The sequence below is a fragment of the Mesoplodon bidens genome (assembly GCF_964165515.1).
Source record: "Mesoplodon bidens genome assembly, chromosome: 1".
NCBI classification, from domain to species: domain Eukaryota; kingdom Metazoa; phylum Chordata; class Mammalia; order Artiodactyla; family Ziphiidae; genus Mesoplodon; species Mesoplodon bidens.
The window spans coordinates 178,356,734-178,375,431 of NC_138176.1; the positions used below are offsets into that span (position 1 = coordinate 178,356,734).

An 18,698-nucleotide genomic window follows, 5' to 3' on the forward strand; every position below is an offset into this window, starting at 1 on the left:
ACTTCTTCCCAAGGAAGTGCACCGTGTGCCAGAAGCCTTCTGAGCACAATCAAGGGATACACGGTTCTGGGAACATCCCTCGCTATGCAGGTGCAAGGGCCGGCAACTATTCTGCTCTCTATGGCTAGCGTTCCACAGCTTTGAAACAGCCCCAGGAGCACGGTTCTTGGGCAGGCTTTCTTTCCATGCGGGTCTGCCACGTTGAGGACGCCTAAGCTGCCCTGAAAGAAACCACCGGGACTCCAATCCACTTTGGGGTCTCCTGCTCGACGTTTCTCTATGTGAGGCAGAAAGTAGACTTTAGGTCCAGCCCGAAATAAAGTAGAGATTGACCCTGAGCCTTGCTAGGCATTTGGAACATGCAAAGTCACCTAGGCTTCCTGAGGGCATTTAGAGGATTATGCCATTCAGCACATGCAGAACACACTGCATCCCAACGTTTCATCGCAGAAGGCCCAATTGTGTTCCAAGGGCCTCCTTTGGCTTGTCAGAGAAGAGAGGTGCTGGGTGATCCGGTGAGTAACTGAGAAGCCTGGAAAAAGGCAGTATTTTCCCCCATTTGAAAGGTAGATAGTGGCGGCCTCAAGGCTGACTGAAAGACAGTGCCGTTACCCGTCTTCTACTCACTGCCAGGAATGCCTCAGGGAAGAAAGTGAGTTTTCTCCTACGAATCCAGGTGGTCGCCAGTGCCTTGCTAGGAGCTCATCCCACGGCTTGCCCTAGCTAAAGTGCGAAGTAAACGTGACCCCAGGCCTCAAGGTAAGCACGAGCGTTTCCTATCAGCAAAGTTTGCTGTGCAGCCATCTCCATGAACCCTGACTCGATAGAGTGCTTTAACTCCTCTACGGCTCTCCAGAGGCCTCAGAGAATCACGGATGAATTCTCTTCTGAGGGAGAGCGTCGGTGCCGTGAGTCCACATTTTGTTTTCCGAGCCACACCGCGCAGAACCGGCTGTTGGGGTCAACCATGTCTATGCAATGCGAAGGGCAATGAACTGATCCTCGCTTGCATAGCTTGATTTCTACCGCTGTAAAGCAGCCCCAGGACAACGTTTTTGCCAGTATTACATTCAACGTGGCTCTCCCTCTGTGGAGGCCCTCTGAACTGCACTGAAAGAATCCCTGAGCCTACAGAGCCCCGTGGCAACTCTTACCTGTCATCTCTCTATTGTGACGCAAGGTACACTGTAGGTCCAGCCTGACAGGAAGAACAGAAAAAGCGGTCAACTTCTGAGACATTTGGACGATCCAAAGTCACCTAGGCCTGACTAAGTCATTAAGCAGGTAAGGCTATGCACGGCATGCAAAAGACCCTGCCTGCAACGAAGTGTGATCATATAAAGGCCCCGTGTGGCTGAAAGTCTCCAGTAGACAGTCAGAGAGTGCTGGTAAATGCGCTGTGGGGTCAAGTTGGAAACTGGTGCACGTTGGAGTAGCCCGACTCTCCCCCTTTGGAAAGCAACTTCGGTGCAGTTTCCAAGCTGCCTGAACACCACACCAGCAGGACACTGTTCACTCCACAGATGCCTCTGAGGAGCAGTGAGCTTTTGCAAAAGAAACCGGGCGCTTGCACTTCCTTCCTGGGAGCTCAGCCCAGAGCATACTGTAGCTAAAGTGCCAACTAAATGTGACCGCTAGTCACGAAGTAAGGGGCACATTTTCTCATTACCAGAGGCAGGGGTGCACCAGTTTCCAGGAATTCTTGGTCAATGGACGGCTTTAGCTTTAGTATGCCTCACAGCGCTCAAGCCTCTCACGGGGGCACTTCTTCCCAAGGAAGTGCACCGTGTGCCAGAAGCCTTCTGAGCACAATCAAGGGATACACGGTTCTGGGACCATCCCTCGCTATGCAGGTGCAAGGGCCGGCAACTAATCTGTTCTCTATGGCTAGCGTTCCACAGCTTTGAAACAGCCCCAGGAGCACGGTTCTTGGGCAGGCTTTCTTTCCATGCGGGTCTGCCACGTTGAGGACGCCTAAGCTGCCCTGAAAGAAACCAGCGGGGCTCCAATCCACTTTGGGGTCTCCTGCTCGACGTCTCTCTAAGTGAGGCAGAAAGTAGACTTTAGGTCCAGCCCGAAAAAAAGTAGAGATTGACCCTGAGCCTTGCTAGGCATTTGGAACATGCAAAGTCACCTAGGCCTCCTGAGGGCATTTAGAGGATTATGCCATTCAGCACATGCAGAACACACTGCATCCCAACGTTTCATCGCAGAAGGCTGAATTGTGTTCCAAGGGCCTCCGTTGGCTTGTCAGAGAAGAGAGGTGCTGGGTGATCCGGTGTGTAATTGAGAAGCCTGGAAAAAGGCAGTATTTTCCCCCATTTGAAAGGTAGATAGTGGCGGCCTCAAGGCTGACTGAAAGACAGTGCCGTTACCCGTCTTCTACTCACTGCCAGGAATGCCTCAGGGAAGAAAGTGAGTTTTCTCCTACGAATCCAGGTGGTCGCCAGTGCCTTGCTAGGAGCTCATCCCACGGCTTGCCCTAGCTAAAGTGCGAAGTAAACGTGACCCCAGGCCTCAAGGTAAGCACGAGCGTTTCCTATCAGCAAAGTTTGCTGGGCAGCCATCTCCATGAACCCTGACTCGATAGAGTGCTTTAACTCCTCTACGGCTCTCCAGAGGCCTCAGAGAGTCGCGTATGAATTCTCTTCTGAGGGAGAGCGTGGGTGCCGTGAGTCCCCTTTTTGTTTTCCGAGCCACACCGCACTGAACCGGCTTTTGGGGTCCACCCATTCTATGCAGTGCGAAGGGCAATGAACTGATCCTCGCTTGCATAGCTTGATTTCTACCGCTGTAAAGCAGCCCCAGGACAACGTTTTTGCCAGTATTACATTCAACGTGGCTCTCCCTCTGTGGAGGCCCTCTGAACTGCACTGAAAGAATCCCTGAGCCTACAGAGCACCGTGGCAACGCTTACCTGTCATCTCTCTATTGTGACGCAAGGTACACTGTAGGTCCAGCCTGACAGGAAGAACAGAAAAATCGGTCAACTTGTGAGACATTTGGACGATCCAAAGTCACCTAGGCCTGACTAAGTCATTAAGCGGGTAATGCTATGCACGGCATGCAAAAGACCCCACCTGCAACGAAGTGTGATCATAGAAAGGCCCCGGGTGGCCGAAAGTCTCCAGTAGACAGTCAGAGAGTGCTGGTAAATGCGCTGTGGGGTCAAGTTGGAAACTGGTGCACGTTGGAGAAACCCTACTCTCCCCCTTTGGAAAGCAACTTCGGTGCAGCTTCCAAGCTGCCTGAACACCACACCAGCAGGACACTCTTCACTCCACAGATGCCTCTTAGGAGCAGTGAGCTTTTGCAAAAGAAACCGGGCGCTCGCACTTCCTTCCTGGGAGCTCAGCCCAGAGCATACTGTAGCTAAAGTGCCAACTAAATGTGACCTCTAGTCACGAAGTAAGGGGCACATTTGCCCATTACCAGAGGCAGGGGTGCACCAGTTTCCAGGAAGTCTTAGTCAACGGACGGCTTTAGCTTTAGTATGCCTCACAGCGCTCAAGCCTCTCACGGGGGCACTTCTTCCCAAGGAAGTGCACCGTGTGCCAGAAGCCTTCTGAGCACAATCAAGGGATACACGGTTCTGGGAACATCCCTCGCTATGCAGGTGCAAGGGCCGGCAACTAATCTGTTCTCTATGGCTAGCGTTCCACAGCTTTGAAACAGCCCCAGGAGCACGGTTCTTGGGCAGGCTTTCTTTCCATGCGGGTCTGCCACGTTGAGGACGCCTAAGCTGCCCTGAAAGAAACCAGCGGGGCTCCAATCCACTTTGGGGTCTCCTGCTCGACGTCTCTCTAAGTGAGGCAGAAAGTAGACTTTAGGTCCAGCCCGAAAAAAAGTAGAGATTGACCCTGAGCCTTGCTAGGCATTTGGAACATGCAAAGTCACCTAGGCCTCCTGAGGGCATTTATAGGATTATGCCATTCAGCACATGCAGAACACACTGCATGCCAACGTTTCATCGCAGAAGGCTGAATTGTGTTCCAAGGGCCTCCGTTGGTTTGTCAGAGAAGAGAGGTGCTGGGTGATCCGGTGTGTAATTGAGAAGCCTGGAAAAAGGCAGTATTTTCCCCCATTTGAAAGGTAGATAGTGGCGGCCTCAAGGCTGACTGAAAGACAGTGCCGTTACCCGTCTTCTACTCACTGCCAGGAATGCCTCAGGGAAGAAAGTGAGTTTTCTCCTACGAATCCAGGTGGTCGCCAGTGCCTTGCTAGGAGCTCATCCCACGGCTTGCCCTAGCTAAAGTGCGAAGTAAACGTGACCCCAGGCCTCAAGGTAAGCACGAGCGTTTCCTATCAGCAAAGTTTGCTGTGCAGTCATCTCCATGAACCCTGACTCGATAGAGTGCTTTAACTCCTCTACGGCTCTCCAGAGGCCTCAGAGAGTCGCGTATGAATTCTCTTCTGAGGGAGAGCGTGGGTGCCGTGAGTCCCCTTTTTGTTTTCCGAGCCACACCGCGCAGAACTGGCTGTTGGGGTCAACCCTGTCTATGCAAAGCGAAGGGCAATGAACTGATCCTCGCTTGCATAGCTTGATTTCTACCGCTGTAAAGCAGCCCCAGGACAACGTTTTTGCCAGTATTACATTCAACGTGGCTCTGCCTCTGTGGAGGCCCTCTGAACTCCACTGAAAGAATCCCTGAGCCTACAGAGCCCCGTGGCAACTCTTACCTGTCATCTCTCTATTGTGACGCAAGGTACACTGTAGGTCCAGCCTGATTGAAAGAACAGAAAAACCGGTCAACTTGTGAGACATTTGGACGATCCAAAGTCACCTAGGCCTGACTAAGTCATTAAGCGGGTAATGCTATGCACGGCATGCAAAAGACCCCGCCTGCAACGAAGTGTGATCATAGAAAGGCCCCGTGTGGCCGAAAGTCTCCAGTAGACAGTCAGAGAGTGCTGGTAAATGCGCTGTGGGGTCAAGTTGGAAACTGGTGCACGTTGGAGAAGCCCGACTCTCCCCCTTTGGAAAGCAACTTCGGTGCAGCTTCCAAGCTGCCTGAACACCACACCAGCAGGACACTCTTCACTCCACAGATGCCTCTGAGGAGCAGTGAGCTTTTGCAAAAGAAACCGGGCGCTTGCACTTCCTTCCTGGGAGCTCAGCCCAGAGCATACTCTAGCTAAATTGCCAACTAAATGTGACCTCTAGTCACGAAGTAAGGGGCACATTTGCCCATTACCAGAGGCAAGGATGCACCAGTTTGCAGGAAGTCTTGGTCAATGGACGGCTTTAGCTTTAGTATGCCTCACAGCGCTCAAGCAACTAACGGGGGCACTTCTTCCAAAGGAAGTGCACCGTGTGCCAGAAGCCTTCTGAGCACAATCAAGGGATACACTGTTCTGGGACCATCCCTCGCTATGCAGGTGCAAGGGCCGGCAACTAATCTGTTCTCTATGGCTAGCGTTCCACATCTTTGAAACAGCCCCAGGAGCACGGTTCTTGGGCAGGCTATCTTTCCATGCTGGTCTGCCACGTTGAGGACGCCTAAGCTGCACTGAAAGAAACCACCGGGGCTCCAATCCACTTTGGGGTCTCCTGCTCGACGTCTCTCTAAGTGAGGCAGAAAGTAGACTTTAGGTCCAGCCCGAAATAAAGTAGAGATTGACCCTGAGCCTTGCTAGGCATTTGGAACATGCAAAGTCACCTAGGCTTCCTGAGGGCATTTAGAGGATTATGCCATTCAGGACATGCAGAACAAACTGCATCCCAACGTTGCATCGCAGAAGGCCCAATTGTGTTCCAAGGGCCTCCTTTGGCTTGTCAGAGAAGAGAGGTGCTGGGTGACCGGTGTGTAACTGAGAAGCCTGGAAAAAGGCAGTATTTTCCCCCATTTGAAAGGTAGATAGTGGCGGCCTCAAGGCTGACTGAAAGACAGTGCCGTTACCCGTCTTCTACTCACTGCCAGGAATGCCTCAGGGAAGAAAGTGAGTTTTCTCCTACGAATCCAGGTGGTCGCCAGTGCCTTGCTAGGAGCTCATCCCACGGCTTGCCCTAGCTAAAGTGCGAAGTAAACGTGACCCCAGGCCTCAAGGTAAGCACGAGCGTTTCCTATCAGCAAAGTTTGCTGGGCAGCCATCTCCATGAACCCTGACTCGATAGAGTGCTTTAACTCCTCTACGGCTCTCCAGAGGCCTCAGAGAGTCGCGTATGAATTCTCTTCTGACGGAGAGCGTGGGTGCCGTGAGTCCCCTTTTTGTTTTCCGAGCCACACCGCGCAGAACCGGCTGTTGGGGTCAACCCTGTCTATGCAAAGCGAAGGGCAATAAACTGATCCTCGCTTGCATAGCTTGATTTCTACCGCTGTAAAGCAGCCCCAGGACAACGTTTTTGCCAGTATTACATTCAACGTGGCTCTCCCTCTGTGGAGGCCCTCTGAACTGCACTGAAAGAATCCCTGAGCCTACAGAGCCCCGTGGCAACTCTTACCTGTCATCTCTCTATTGTGACGCAAGGTACACTGTAGGTCCAGCCTGATAGAAAGAACAGAAAAACCGGTCAAATTGTGAGACATTTGGACGATCCAAAGTCACCTAGGCCTGACGAAGTCATTAAGCGGGTAATGCTATGCACGGCATGCAAAAGACCCCGCCTGCAACGAAGTGTGATCATAGAAAGGCCCCGTGTGGCCGAAAGTCTCCAGTGGACAGTGAGAGAGTGATGGTAAATGCGCTGTGGGGTCAAGTTGGAAACTGGTGCACGTTGGAGAAGCCCGACTCTCCCCCTTTGGAAAGCAACTTCGGTGCAGCTTCCAAGCTGCCTGAACACCACACCAGCAGGACACTGTTCACTCCACAGAGGCCTCTGAGGAGCAGTGAGCTTTTGCAAAAGAAACCGGGCGCTTGCACTTCCTTCCTGGGAGCTCAGCCCAGAGCATACTGTAGCTAAAGTGCCAACTAAATGTGACCTCTAGTCAGGAAGTAAGGGGCACATTTGCTCATTACCAGAGGCAGGGGTGCACCAGTTTCCAGGAAGTCTTAGTCAATGATCGGCTTTAGCTTTAGTATGCCTCACAGCGCTCAAGCCTTTCACGGGGGCACTTCTTCCCAAGGAAGTGCACCGTGTGCCAGAAGCCTTCTGAGCACAATCAAGGGATACACGGTTCTGGGACCATCCCTCGCTATGCAGGTGCAAGGGCCGGCAACTAATCTGTTCTCTATGGCTAGCGTTCCACAGCTTTGAAACAGTCCCAGGAGCACGGTTCTTGGGCAGGCTTTCTTTCCATGCGGGTCTGCCACGTTGAGGACGCCTAAGCTGCCCTGAAAGAAACCACCGGGGCTCTAATCCACTTTGGGGTCTCCTGCTCGACGTCTCTCTAAGTGAGGCAGAAAGTAGACTTTAGGTCCAGCCCGAAATAAAATAGAGATTGACCCTGAGCCTTGCTAGGCATTTGGAACATGCAAAGTCACCTAGGCCTCCTGAGGGCATTTAGAGGATTATGCCATTCAGCACATGCAGAACACACTGCATCCCAACGTTTCATCGCAGAAGGCCCAATTGTGTTCCAAGGGCCTCCTTTGGCTTGTCAGAGAAGAGAGGTATATGTGCTGGGTGATCCGGTGTGTAATTGAGAAGCCTGGAAAAAGGCAGTATTTTCCCCCATTTGAAAGGTAGATAGTGGCGGCCTCAAGGCTGACTGAAAGACAGTGCCGTTACCCGTCTTCTACTCACTGCCAGGAATGCCTCAGGGAAGAAAGTGAGTTTTCTCCTACGAATCCAGGTGGTCGCCAGTGCCTTGCTAGGAGCTCATCCCACGGCTTGCCCTCGCTAAAGTGCGAAGTAAACGTGACCCCAGGCCTCAAGGTAAGCACGAGCGTTTCCTATCAGCAAAGTTTGCTGTGCAGCCATCTCCATAAACCCTGACTCGATAGAGTGCTTTAACTCCTCTACGGCTCTCAAGAGGCCTCAGAGAGTCGCGTATGAATTCTCTTCTGAGGGAGAGCGTGGGTGCCGTGAGTCCCCTTTTTGTTTTCCGAGCCACACCGCGCAGAACGGGCTGTTGGGGTCAACCCTGTCTATGCAGAGCGAAGGACAATGAACTGATCCTCGCTTGCATAGCTTGATTTCTACCGCTGTAAAGCAGCCCCAGGACAACGTTTTTGCCAGTATTACATTCAACGTGGCTCTCCCTCTGTGGAGGCCCTCTGAACTGCACTGAAAGAATCCCTGAGCCTACAGAGCCCCGTGGCAACGCTTACCTGTCATCTCTCTATTGTGACGCAAGGTACACTGTAGGTCCAGCCTGATTGAAAGAACAGAAAAACCGGTCAACTTGTGAGACATTTGGACGATCCAAAGTCACCTAGGCCTGACTAAGTCATTAAGCGGGTAATGCTATGCACGGCATGCAAAAGACCCCGCCTGCAACGAAGTGTGATCATAGAAAGGCCCCGTGTGGCCGAAAGTCTCCAGTAGACAGTCAGAGACTGCTGGTAAATGCGCTGTGGGGTCAAGTTGGAAACTGGTGCACGTTGGAGAAGCCCGACTCTCCCCCTTTGGAAAGCAACTTCGGTGCAGCTTCCAAGCTGCCTGAACACCACACCAGCAGGACACTCTTCACTCCACAGATGCCTCTGAGGAGCAGTGAGCTTTTGCAAAAGAAACCGGGCGCTTGCACTTCCTTCCTGGGAGCTCAGCCCAGAGCATACTGTAGCTAAAGTGCCAACTAAATGTGACCTCTAGTCACGAAGTAAGGGGCACATTTGCTCATTACCAGAGGCAGGGGTGCACCAGTTTGCAGGAAGTCTTGGTCAATGATCGGCTTTAGCTTTAGTATGCCTCACAGCGCTCAAGCCTCTCATAGGTGCACTTCTTCCCAAGGAAGTGCACCGTGTGCCAGAAGCCTTCTGAGCACAATCAAGGGATACACGGTTCTGGGAACATCCCTCGCTATGCAGGTGCAAGGGCCGGCAACTATTCTGCTCTCTATGGCTAGCGTTCCACAGCTTTGAAACAGCCCCAGGAGCACGGTTCTTGGGCAGGCTTTCTTTCCATGCAGGTCTGCCATGTTGAGGACGCCTAAGCTGCCCTGAAAGAAACCACCGGGGCTCCAATCCACTTGGGGTCTCCTGCTCGACGTCTCTCTAAGTGAGGCAGAAAGTAGACTTTAGGTCCAGCCCGAAATAAAGTAGAGATTGACCCTGAGCCTTGCTAGGCATTTGGAACATGCAAAGTCACCTAGGCCTCCTGAGGGCATTTAGAGGATTATGCCATTCAGCACATGCAGAACACACTGCATCCCAACGTTTCATCGCAGAAGGCCCAATTGTGTTCCAAGGGCCTCCTTTGGATTGTCAGAGAAGAGAGGTGCTGGGTGATCCGGTGAGTAACTGAGAAGCCTGGAAAAAGGCAGTATTTTCCCCCATTTGAAAGGTAGATAGTGGCGGCCTCAAGGCTGACTGAAAGACAGTGCCGTTACCCGTCTTCTACTCACTGCCAGGAATGCCTCAGGGAAGAAAGTGAGTTTTCTCCTACGAATCCAGGTGGTCGCCAGTGCCTTGCTAGGAGCTCATCCCACGGCTTGCCCTAGCTAAAGTGCGAAGTAAACGTGACCCCAGGCCTCAAGGTAAGCACGAGCGTTTCCTATCAGCAAAGTTTGCTGGGCAGACATCTCCATGAACCCTGACTCGATAGAGTGCTTTAACTCCTCTACGGATCTCCAGAGGCCTCAGAGAGTCGCGTATGAATTCTCTTCTGAGGGAGAGCGTGGGTGCCGTGAGTCCCCTTTTTGTTATCCGAGCCACACCGCACTGAACCGGCTTTTGGGGTCCACCCATTCTATGCAGTGCGAAGGGGAATGAACTGATCCTCGCTTGCATAGCTTGATTTCTACCGCTGTAAAGCAGCCCCAGGACAACGTTTTTGCCAGTATTACATTCAACGTGGCTCTCGCTCTGTGGAGGCCCTCTGAACTGCACTGAAAGAATCCCTGAGCCTACAGAGCCCCGTGGCAACGCTTACCTGTCATCTCTCTATTGTGACGCAAGGTACACTGTAGGTCCAGCCTGACAGGAAGAACAGAAAAACCGGTCAACTTGTGAGACATTTGGACGATCCAAAGTCACCTAGGCCTGACTAAGTCATTAAGCGGGTAATGCTATGCACGGCATGCAAAAGACCCCGCCTGCAACGAAGTGTGATCATAGAAAGGCCCCGTGTGGCCGAAAGTCTCCAGTAGACAGTCAGAGAGTGCTGGTAAATGCACTGTGGGGTCAAGTTGGAAACTGGTGCACGTTGGAGAAGCCCGACGCTCCCCCTTTGGAAAGCAACTTCGGTGCAGCTTCCAAGCTGCCTGAACACCACACCAGCAGGACACTCTTCACTCCACAGATGCCTCTGAGGAGCAGTGAGCTTTTGCAAAAGAAACCGGGCGCTCGCACTGCCTTCCTGGGAGCTCAGCCCAGAGCATACTGTAGCTAAAGTGCCAACTAAATGTGACCTCTAGTCACGAAGTAAGGGGCACATTTGCCCATTACCAGAGGCAAGGATGCACCAGATTCCAGGAAGTCTTAGTCAATGGACGGCATTAGCTTTAGTATGCCTCACAGCGCTCAAGCCTCTCACGGGGGCACTTCTTCCCAAGGAAGTGCACCGTGTGCCAGAAGCCTTCTGAGCACAGTCAAGGGATACACGTTTCTGGGACCATCCCTCGCTATGCAGGTGCAAGGCCCGGCAACTAATCTGTTCTCTATGGCTAGCGTTCCACAGCTTTGAAACAGCCCCAGGAGCACGGTTCTTGGGCAGGCTTTCTTTCCATGCGGGTCTGCCACGTTGAGGACGCCTAAGCTGCCCTGAAAGAAACCACCGGGGCTCCAATCCACTTTGGGGTCTCCTGCTCGACGTCTCTCTAAGTGAGGCAGAAAGTAGACTTTAGGTCCAGCCCGAAATAAAGTAGAGATTGACCCTGAGCCTTGCTAGGCATTTGGAACATGCAAAGTCACCTAGGCCTCCTGAGGGCATTTAGAGGATTATGCCATTCAGCACATGCAGAACACACTGCATCCCAACGTTTCATCGCAGAAGGCCCAATTGTGTTCCAAGGGCCTCCTTTGGATTGTCAGAGAAGAGAGGTGCTGGGTGATCCGGTGAGTAACTGAGAAGCCTGGAAAAAGGCAGTATTTTCCCCCATTTGAAAGGTAGATAGTGGCGGCCTCAAGGCTGACTGAAAGACAGTGCCGTTACCCGTCTTCTACTCACTGCCAGGAATGCCTCAGGGAAGAAAGTGAGTTTTCTCCTACGAATCCAGGTGGTCGCCAGTGCCTTGCTAGGAGCTCATCCCACGGCTTGCCCTAGCTAAAGTGCGAAGTAAACGTGACCCCAGGCCTCAAGGTAAGCACGAGCGTTTCCTATCAGCAAAGTTTGCTGGGCAGCCATCTCCATGAACCCTGACTCGATAGAGTGCTTTAACTCCTCTACGGCTCTCCAGAGGCCTCAGAGAGTCGCGTATGAATTCTCTTCTGAGGGAGAGCGTGGGTGCCGTGAGTCCCCTTTTTGTTTTCCGAGCCACACCGCACTGAACCGGCTTTTGGGGTCCACCCATTCTATGCAGTGCGAAGGGCAATGAACTGATCCTCGCTTGCATAGCTTGATTTCTACCGCTGTAAAGCAGCCCCAGGACAACGTTTTTGCCAGTATTACATTCAACGTGGCTCTGCCTCTGTGGAGGCCCTCTGAACTGCACTGAAAGAATCCCTGAGCCTACAGAGCACCGTGGCAACGCTTACCTGTCATCTCTCTATTGTGACGCAAGGTACACTGTAGGTCCAGCCTGACAGGAAGAACAGAAAAATCGGTCAACTTGTGAGACATTTGGACGATCCAAAGTCACCTAGGCCTGACTAAGTCATTAAGCGGGTAATGCTATGCACGGCATGCAAAAGACCCCACCTGCAACGAAGTGTGATCATAGAAAGGCCCCGTGTGGCCGAAAGTCTCCAGTAGACAGTCAGAGAGTGCTGGTAAATGCGCTGTGGGGTCAAGTTGGAAACTGGTGCACGTTGGAGAAACCCTACTCTCCCCCTTTGGAAAGCAACTTCGGTGCAGCTTCCAAGCTGCCTGAACACCACACCAGCAGGACACTCTTCACTCCACAGATGCCTCTTAGGAGCAGTGAGCTTTTGCAAAAGAAACCGGGCGCTCGCACTTCCTTCCTGGGAGCTCAGCCCAGAGCATACTGTAGCTAAAGTGCCAACTAAATGTGACCTCTAGTCACGAAGTAAGGGGCACATTTGCCCATTACCAGAGGCAGGGGTGCACCAGTTTCCAGGAAGTCTTAGTCAATGGACGGCTTTAGCTTTAGTATGCCTCACAGCGCTCAAGCCTCTCACGGGGGCACTTCTTCCCAAGGAAGTGCACCGTGTGCCAGAAGCCTTCTGAGCACAATCAAGGGATACACGGTTCTGGGAACATCCCTCGCTATGCAGGTGCAAGGGCCGGCAACTATTCTGCTCTCTATGGCTAGCGTTCCACAGCTTTGAAACAGCCCCAGGAGCACGGTTCTTGGGCAGGCTTTCTTTCCATGCGGGTCTGCCACGTTGAGGACGCCTAAGCTGCCCTGAAATAAACCACCGGGGCTCCAATCCACTTTGGGGTCTCCTGCTCGACGTTTCTCTATGTGAGGCAGAAAGTAGACTTTAGGTCCAGCCCGAAATAAAGTAGAGATTGACCCTGAGCCTTGCTAGGCATTTGGAACATGCAAAGTCACCTAGGCTTCCTGAGGGCATTTAGAGGATTATGCCATTCAGCACATGCAGAACACACTGCATCCCAACGTTTCATCGCAGAAGGCCCAATTGTGTTCCAAGGGCCTCCTTTGGCTTGTCAGAGAAGAGAGGTGCTGGGTGATCCGGTGAGTAACTGAGAAGCCTGGAAAAAGGCAGTATTTTCCCCCATTTGAAAGGTAGATAGTGGCGGCCTCAAGGCTGACTGAAAGACAGTGCCGTTACCCGTCTTCTACTCACTGCCAGGAATGCCTCAGGGAAGAAAGTGAGTTTTCTCCTACGAATCCAGGTGGTCGCCAGTGCCTTGCTAGGAGCTCATCCCACGGCTTGCCCTAGCTAAAGTGCGAAGTAAGCGTGACCCCAGGCCTCAAGGTAAGCACGAGCGTTTCCTATCAGCAAAGTTTGCTGTGCAGCCATCTCCATGAACCCTGACTCGATAGAGTGCTTTAACTCCTCTACGGCTCTCCAGAGGCCTCAGAGAGTCGCGTATGAATTCTCTTCTGACGGAGAGCGTGGGTGCCGTGAGTCCCCTTTTTGTTTTCCGAGGCACACCGCGCAGAACCGGCTGTTGGGGTCCACCCTGTCTATGCAGAGCGAAGGGCAATGCACTGATCCTCGCTTGCATAGCTTGATTTCTACCGCTGTAAAGCAGCCCCAGGACAACGTTTTTGCCAGTATTACATTCAACGTGGCTCTCCCTCTGTGGAGGCCCTCTGAACTGCACTGAAAGAATCCCTGAGCCTACAGAGCCCCGTGGCAACTCTTACCTGTCATCTCTCTATTGTGACGCAAGGTACACTGTAGGTCCAGCCTGACAGGAAGAACAGAAAAACCGTTCAACTTGTGAGACATTTGGACGATCCAAAGTCACCTAGGCCTGACTAAGTCATTAAGCGGGTAATGCTATGCACGGCATGCAAAAGACCCCGCCTGCAACGAAGTGTGATCATAGAAAGGCCCCGTGTGGCCGAAAGTCTCCAGTAGACAGTCAGAGAGTGCTGGTAAATGCGCTGTGGGGTCAAGTTTGAAACTGGTGCACGTTGGAGAACCCCGACTCTCCCCCTTTGGAAAGCAACTTCGGTGCAGCTTCCAAGCTGCCTGAACACCACACCAGCAGGACACTCTTCACTCCACAGATGCCTCTGAGGAGCAGTGAGCTTTTGCAAAAGAAACCGGGCGCTTGCACTTCCTTCCAGGGAGCTCAGCCCAGAGAATACTTTAACTGAAATGCCAACTAAATGTGACCTCTAGTCACGAAGTAAGGGGCACATTTGCTCATTACCAGAGGCAGGGGTCCACCAGTTTCCAGGAAGTCTTAGTCAATGATCGGCTTTAGCTTTAGTATGCCTCTCAGCACTCAAGCCTCTCACGGGGACACTTCTTCCCAAGGAAGTGCACCGTGTGCCAGAAGCCTTCAGAGCACAATCAAGGGATACACGGTTCTGGGACCATCCCTCGCTATGCAGGTGCAAGGGCCGGCAACTAATCTGTTCTCTATGGCTAGCGTTCCACAGCTTTGAAACAGCCCAGGAGCACGGTTCTTGGGCAGGCTTTCTTTCCATGCGGGTCTGCCACGTTGAGGACACCTAAGCTGCCCTGAAAGAAACCACCGGGGCTCCAATCCACTTTGGGGTCTCCTGCTCGACGTCTCTCTAAGTGAGGCAGAAAGTAGACTTTAGCTCCAGCCCGAAATAAAGTAGAGATTGACCCTGAGCCTTGCTAGGCATTTGCAACATGCAAAGTCACCTGGGCCTCCTGAGGGCATTTAGAGGATTATGCCATTCAGCACATGCAGAACACACTGCATCCCAACGTTTCATCGCAGAAGGCCCAATTGTGTTCCAAAGGCCTCCTTTGGCTTGTCAGAGAAGAGAGGTATATGTGCTGGGTGATCCGGTGTGTAATTGAGAAGCCTGGAAAAAGGCAGTATTTTCCCCCATTTGAAAGGTAGATAGTGGCGGCCTCAAGGCTGACTGAAAGACAGTGCCGTTACCCGTCTTCTACTCACTGCCAGGAATGCCTCAGGGAAGAAAGTGAGTTTTCTCCTACGAATCCAGGTGGTCGCCAGTGCCTTGCTAGGAGCTCATCCCACGGCTTGCCCTAGCTAAAGTGCGAAGTAAACGTGACCCCAGGCCTCAAGGTAAGCACGAGCGTTTCCTATCAGCAAAGTTTGCTGTGCAGCCATCTCCATGAACCCTGACTCGATAGAGTGCTTTAACTCCTCTACGGCTCTCCAGAGGCCTCAGAGAGTCGCGTATGAATTCTCTTCTGACAGAGAGCGTGGGTGCCGTGAGTCCCCTTTTTGTTTTCCGAGGCACACCGCGCAGAACCGGCTGTTGGGGTCCACCCTGTCTATGCAGAGCGAAGGGCAATGAACTGATCCTCGCTTGCATAGCTTGATTCCTACCGCTGTAAAGCAGCCCCAGGACAACGTTTTTGCCAGTATTACATTCAACGTGGCTCTCCCTCTGTGGAGGCCCTCTGAACTGCACTGAAAGAATCCCTGAGCCTACAGAGCCCCGTGGCAACTCTTACCTGTCATCTCTCTATTGTGACGCAAGGTACACTGTAGGTCCAGCCTGTTTGAAAGAACAGAAAAACCGGTCAACTTGTGAGACATTTGGACGATCCAAAGTCACCTAGGCCTGACTAAGTCATTAAGCGGGTAATGCTATGCACGGCATGCAAAAGACCCCGCGTGCAACGAAGTGTGATCATAGAAAGGCCCCGTGTGGCCGAAAGTCTCCAGTAGACAGTCAGAGAGTGCTGGTAAATGCGCTGTGGGGTCAAGTTGGAGACTGGTGCACGTTGGAGAAGCCCGACTCTCCCCCTTTGGAAAGCAACTTCGGTGCAGCTTCCAAGCTGCCTGAACACCACACCAGCAGGACACTGTTCACTCCACAGATGCCTCTGAGGAGCAGTGAGCTTTTGCAAAAGAAACCGGGCGCTTGCACTTCCTTCCTGGGAGCTCAGCCCAGAGCATACTGTAGCTAAAGTGCCAACTAAATGTGACCTCTAGTCACGAAGTAAGGGGCACATTTGCCCATTACCAGAGGCAAGGGTGCACCAGTTTCCAGGAAGTCTTAGTCAATGGACGGCTTTAGCTTTAGTATGCCTCACAGCGCTCAAGCCTCTCACGGGGGCACTTCTTCCCAAGGAAGTGCACCGTGTGCCAGAAGCCTTCTGAGCACAATCAAGGGATACACGGTTCTGGGAACTTCCCTCGCTATGCAGGTGCAAGGGCCGGCAACTATTCTGCTCTCTATGGCTAGCGTTCCACAGCTTTGAAACAGCCCCAGGAGCACGGTTCTTGGGCAGGCTTTCTTTCCATGCGGGTCTGCCACGTTGAGGACGCCTAAGCTGCCCTGAAAGAAACCACCGGGGCTCCAATCCACTTTGGGGTCTCCTGCTCGACGTCTCTCTAAGTGAGGCAGAAAGTAGACTTTAGGTCCAGCCCGAAATAAAGTAGAGATTGACCCTGAGCCTTGCTAGGCATTTGGAACATGCAAAGTCACCTAGGCTTCCTGAGGGCATTTAGAGTATTATGCCATTCAGCACATGCAGAACACACTGCATCCCAACGTTTCATCGCAGAAGGCCCAATTGTGTTCCAAGGGCCTCCTTTGGCTTGTCAGGGAAGAGAGGTGCTGGGTGATCCGGTGTGTAACTGAGAAGCCTGGGAAAAGGCAGTATTTTCCCCCATTTGAAAGGTAGATAGTGGCGGCCTCAAGGCTGACTGAAAGACAGTGCCGTTACCCGTCTTCTACTCACTGCCAGGAATGCCTCAGGGAAGAAAGTGAGTTTTCTCCTACGAATCCAGGTGGTCGCCAGTGCCTTGCTAGGAGCTCATCCCACGGCTTGCCCAAGCTAAAGTGCGAAGTAAACGTGACCCCAGGCCTCAAGGTAGCACGTGCGTTTCCTATAAGCAAAGTTTGCTGTGCAGCCATCTCCATGAACCCTGACTCGATAGAGTGCTTTAACTCCTCTACGGCTCTTCAGAGGCCTCAGAGTGTCGCGTATGAATTCTCTTCTGACGGAGAGCGTGGGTGCCGTGAGTCCCTCTTTTTGTTTTCCGAGCCACACCGCGCAGAACCGGCTGTTGGGGTCCACCCTGTCTATGCAGAGCGAAGGGCAATGAACTGATCCTCGCTTGCATAGCTTGATTCCTACCGCTGTAAAGCAGCCCCAGGACAACGTTTTTGCCAGTATTACATTCAACGTGGCTCTCCCTCTGTGGAGGCCCTCTGAACTGCACTGAAAGAATCCCTGAGCCTACAGAGCCCCGTGGCAACTCTTACCTGTCATCTCTCTATTGTGACGCAAGGTACACTGTAGGTCCAGCCTGACAGGAAGAACAGAAAAACCGGTCAACTTGTGAGACATTTGGACGATCCAAAGTCACCTAGGCCTGACTAAGTCATTAAGCGGGTAATGCTATGCACGGCATGCAAAAGACCCCGCCTGCAAAGAAGTGTGATCATAGAAAAACCCGTGTGGCCGAAAGTCTCCAGTAGACAGTCAGAGAGTTCTGGAAAATGCGCTGTGGGGTCAAGTTGGAAACTGGTGCACGTTGGAGAAGCCCGACTCTCCCCCTTTGGAAAGCAACTTCGGTGCAGCTTCCAAGCTGCGTGAACACCACACCAGCAGGACACTGTTCACTCCACAGATGCCTCTGAGGAGCAGTGAGCTTTTGCAAAAGAAACCGGGCGCTTGCACTTCCTTCCTGGGAGCTCAGCCCAGAGCATACTGTAGCTAAAGTGCCAACTAAATGTGACCTCTAGTCACGAAGTAAGGGGCACATTTGCCCATTACCAGAGGCTAGGGTGCACCTGTTTCCAGGAAGTCTTAGTCAATGGACGGCTTTAGCTTTAGTATGCCTAACAGCGCTCAAGCCCCTCATGGGGGCACTTATTCCCAAGGAAGTGCACCGTGTGCCAGAAGCCTTCTGAGCACAATCAAGGGATACACGGTTCTGGGACCATCCCTCGCTATGCAGGTGCAAGGGCCGGCAACTAATCTGTTCTCTATGGCTAGCGTTCCACAGCTTTGAAACAGTCCCAGGAGCACGGTTCTTGGGCAGTCTTTCTTTCAATGCGGGTCTGCCACGTTGAGGACGCCTAAGCTGCCCTGAAAGAAACCACCGGGGCTCTAATCCACTTTGGGGTCTCCTGCTCGACGTCTCTCTAAGTGAGGCAGAAAGTAGACTTTAGGTCCAGCCCGAAATAAAGTAGAGATTGACCCTGAGCCTTGCTAGGCATTTGGAACATGCAAAGTCACCTAGGCCTCCTGAGGGCATTTAGAGGATTATGCCATTCAGCACATGCAGAACACACTGCATCCCAACGTTTCATCGCAGAAGGCCCAATTGTGTTCCAAGGGCCTCCTTTGGCTTGTCAGAGAAGAGAGGTATATGTGCTGGGTGATCCGGTGTGTAATTGAGAAGCCTGGAAAAAGGCAGTATTTTCCCCCATTTGAAAGGTAGATAGTGGCGGCCTCAAGGCTGACTGAAAGACAGTGCCGTTACCCGTCTTCTACTCACTGCCAGGAATGCCTCAGGGAAGAAAGTGAGTTTTCTCCTACGAATCCAGGTGGTCGCCAGTGCCTTGCTAGGAGCTCATCCCACGGCTTGCCCTAGCTAAAGTGCAAGGTAAACGTGACCCCAGGCCTCAAGGTAAGCAAGAGCGTTTCCTATCAGCAAAGTTTGCTGTGCAGCCATCTCCATGAACCCTGACTCGATAGAGTGCTTCAACTCCTGTACGGCTCTCCAGAGGCCTCAGAGAGTCGCGTATGAATTCTCTTCTGACGGAGAGCGTGGGTGCCGTGAGTCCCCTTTTTGTTTTCCGAGCCACACCGCGCAGAACCGGCTGTTGGGGTCCACCCTGTCTATGCAGAGCGAAGGGCAATGAACTGATCCTCGCTTGCATAGCTTGATTTCTACCGCTGTAAAGCAGCCCCAGGACAACGTT

The 18,698-nt window shown here is 52.5% G+C and overlaps 1 long non-coding RNA gene across 1 annotated transcript in view; it reads right to left on the bottom strand.

Annotated features, from left to right (window-relative positions):
• Positions 1-18,698, bottom strand: part of LOC308625262 — a 312,750-nt gene that overhangs the window by 177,310 nt on the left and 116,742 nt on the right. Inside the window, exon 2 of the long non-coding RNA XR_014017072.1 lies at positions 15,268-15,311. This is a non-coding gene — a long non-coding RNA (uncharacterized lncRNA). The remainder of the gene's footprint in view (positions 1-15,267; positions 15,312-18,698) is intronic.